The following is a 4,235-nucleotide window of genomic DNA, read 5'->3' as shown; positions in this document are numbered from 1 at the left end:
TCCCATCCTTCCCATGGGAACAAAACCTCCTGCGTATTTTCCAACGGGGAAACCAGAGAGCTGGGAAGCTGTTTTTAACCCTACTGAGAGATGAGCTAATGATGCAGGAGAAAAAAATGGAGGTTAAAATAAACTCTAAGAAAAACTCGCACATATTTGTGAGACCCTAAACTGTGCTGTCATAAGAGGATGGGAGACCGCCCTCTCCAAAGAAAGCAGACTTTGACTTGTCTTAAGATGGCTTAGGGGCTGAAGGAATACCTCGAGGCCCTTCAAAAATGAACCCTAGGAGGGGAGATAGGTGTCCTCTCAAGTTTCAAGTCACACAGCTGTCTTGCCCCTCCCCGACCCTGGCAGCTCGAAGACCTAAAGAACTATAGCAAAGACATTTAAAAGCTAATAAATAAATACATAACAGTTCTCATAAAGAAGACAATGTGTATGTGAACCAGAAACTTGGAGGAACCCTTCAGAAACCCAAACAGATGATGGGCCTGGATCTAGAAAGGACCAGCATGGTACAGAACACACCTAGCTACTACACCTGGCAAACCATCACCACTCAGCTAGAGCAGGAAGGGGACCATGGCCAGAGATACAACTCAGGAGTCCTTTGGATACAATACAGGCTATAAGTGAGGACGCTGAGTAGAAGGACTCACCAGGGTGAAGGTACTCTGGGTAGAGTGAAAACGATAAGCACAAGATTATTAGAGGATGGGCAGAGGGAGGTGATTTCATTCAATGACCAATCATTCAATTTCTCGACTATAATCCTGAACTTCACCGCTTCCGTCATTTCCCTAGAAGGCTTGCTGCAAGCAAGACACTGCTTGTTGGGGACACGAGAGTGGCTGTGCCAATAGAGAGTAGACAATGGGCTACTTGCTCTCTCTGCCCCTTCCCTGCCATCCCACATTGGTGTCATTTCTCCAGACATGTCCTTGCTCTGAGGCCTGTAGCTCAGAATGTTGAGTCTCGCTCTCCCTTCTCCATAAGTATGGGCCTTCAAAGCCCCAAGGCGGAGATCACCAAGGGCAGGGAGCTGGGACGGAGGTCCTGGCTGGGACAGGCACCAGGAGACAGATTTGGAGCAGAGGGTCTTCTCCCATAACTGGAGCCGTATCAGCCATGACTTGACAAGCCGGGCCCTACCTACTTAACACGCAGGGAGATCAAATTGCAGCCTTGGAGAGAGGGAAGGGGAACACTGCTGGTTGCAGTTGTGGGCTGAACACTGGCATTAGCTTTCAATTTTATACCTTCAAAAGAAGGTATAAACCCACGAAGAGAACGGGAGGAGAAGAGGGGATTAAGCAACAACATAATCCAGGCTGGAAAGCTGATGGAACGGTGGAACCAGCTCAGCACACCAGAGAAAGGGGAATCGCACGCGGGCAGGCAGAAAGCCACGAAGCAAGTAGATCAACAACACAGAATCCCTCAGAAGCTTGAGGACAGGCGGCATCCCTTCCCCTGGGAGTGGGTGTGAAGGTGGGGTCAAACAGAAGAATGATTGGTCACAAGTCTGTGGAATGACCCAGCTAGTCTAAAAACGTGTGCCCACGTGAAACGCAGGGTGCAAATGCCTCTCTGTGGTCTTTCCCTCAATAACACATCATTCCTGCCTGATCACTAGAGAAACTTCAGAAATTCTACGAAATACCTGACCAGTACTCCTCAAAATTGTCAAGATAATCAAAAACAAGGAGAGTCTGAGAACAGTTCTAGCCAAGAGAAGCCTAAGGAAATATGACTGGACACAGAAAGTTTTTTTTTAATTGATGGAAACAAAAAATGCTAGACAAGTCTAGCTAGAACCCAGAATTCTTGAAGAATCTACTTGACTAACAGATATAGAAATATTTTTTGACATGAGTATTTTGTTCAAGTGTACTCATTATAAGTACAGATTGAGGATTTTAAAATAAAAAGATCTTTGGATGAATGTGACCAAAAAGTATAAATTTTGGTAAAATGTTACCTTAGGATGACAGAGAAATAATTCCATCATATTTTTATTAAAAGGGAGTTATTAGAAATTAGTGTAAAGTCCATACACTCTCATATCATCACTTCTGATTTTAAAATTTAAGTCCCCAAGCACCGGTAAAAAGATATTAGATGTTATTCTTGTAGAATATGAGAACATTGGGGGGAAATGAAATTTTCTCTTTGGAATGAGCTCAATATATTACACCCCTCGAAACAATCTAACAACAAACCTAACCCCTGGATCCATTCCCTGCCTTGCTACACAGGTTGGGGACTGTCTGTTCTCCAGCTCAGCAGAAGCCCGAGGCTTCATTTTCTGGATGGGATAAAACGAGGATATCCAGACAGGAAGACAGCAGGCACGGATGAGTGGGGAGTATTAAAAGTGGGATTAAATGTAAATTTACTTAATAGATGTTATAACCTCCAGTCTTCTTCTCCCACTCTAATCTCAAAGCACCAGCAGTGAGGCATGATAGGAGGCTTCAGGCACGGACCGTGTAGGCACACCCTAAGAAAATGCCTGGCCCGATTGCCTAGAGAGAAGCCCGTAGTCACCAAACACCACCCCCACAACACACACATGCTTACGCGTGCGCACACAACATCCAATCAGATTGGGGGGTCTTCCTTAGACAAGAAGACAGCCAAGAACCACCTATCTTTTGAAGAAAGCCTCTACTGAGAGACTAAAGCAACTGGAAGAAACAGAGGCTGTGTAGGAAGAGGAAAATGTACGAAAAATGGTCATGAATATCTTCAGAGAGATAAGAAGGGTTATTGCATACATGAAACAAAAAGGTGAACTGTAAGAAAGAACATCCAGAGAACCAAAAGGAGCCCTTAGAAATTAAATCCATAGGAGCACCTGGGTGGCTCAGTGGGTTAAGCCTCTGCCTTCGGCTTGGGTCATGATCTCAGGGTCCTGGGATCGAGCCCCGCATCGGGCTCTCTGCTCAGGAGGGAGCCTGCTTCCTCCTCTCTCTCTGCCTGCCTCTCTGCCTACTTGTGATCTCTCCCTCTGTCAAATAAGTAGGTAAAATCTTTAAAAAAAAAAAAAAGAAAAGAAATTAAATCCATAATAAGAACAAAAGTTCAGTATGTAAAAAGAATGAATAAGGCACACCAAAGACTAGGAGAAAATGTTTGCAAAACACAGATGTGGTAGAGGCTTGTATTTAAAATATACAAAGAACTCTTAAAACTGAACAATAAGAAAACAAACAACCCAATTAAAAAATAGGCAAATGATCTGAACAGATTCCTCCTCAAAGAAGATAATACAGATGGCAAGTAAACATACAACAATTTGCTCCACATCGTATATCATTAGGAATTATAAATTAAAAATAGCAAGACACCATACATACTCATTAGAATGGCTAAAATCCAAAACACTGACAACACCAAATGCTGGTGAACATGTGGAGCAACAGGAATTCTCCTTCATTGCTGGTGGGAATGCAAAGTGGTACCTCCACTTCAGAATGCGGTCTGGAAGTTTCTTGCAAAGCTAACGGTAGCCTACCTTACAATCCAGCTGCTTGGCGTTCACCCAAATGAGTTGAAAACCTTTGTCCACAAAAAACCCGATACATGAATGTTTATAGCAACTGTATTCCTAATTGCCCCCAAGCTAGAAGCAACCAAGATGTTCTTCAGAAGGTGCATTCAAAAAGTATCCATACAAACAAGTTATTTTGAAATAGGGAAGTAAATACAGCAGAATTATTTAAAAGAGTTGGAAATAGTTGTTTCTGGAGAAAAATAGGACAGGGTGAGAAACGGGTTTTTGTTGAAACAAAAGAACAATTCGCCTCTTTGACTATGTCCATGGATAACTGCGATAAAAATAAAAACAACAATAAAAAAAGAAAAATAGAAAAAGAGCTGGTGAGGAAGGAAAGGTCACACATAGACTGAGCAGTGCTCTGAGCCAGTAGTGTTCCAGACACGTCCTTGTGCTTTTCCTCACTGATTCCCCCTGCCCCCAACCACCAGCTTACCTCCCCTCCCCTGTGATGTCGGTGAGAAAAGAGGCCCAGAAACACCGAGACCCTGCCTGGGGACGCACAGCCAGCAAGCGGGGCTCAATCTGTCCATCTCCCTCTTCCAACCCCTTTGGGCAGCTCTTACCAACACATTATTTTTCTTCTGAGTTAGTTCCTCTAAGGAGCAAAGGTCTGGTCCCTTCCCCAAAGCCTTCCTCCAACCCCTGCTGAGTTGGGGACATAACACTG

Source organism: Martes martes (assembly GCF_963455335.1).
Source record: "Martes martes genome assembly, chromosome: 14".
Taxonomy (NCBI): domain Eukaryota; kingdom Metazoa; phylum Chordata; class Mammalia; order Carnivora; family Mustelidae; genus Martes; species Martes martes.
This window is presented reverse-complemented; position numbering follows the sequence as displayed.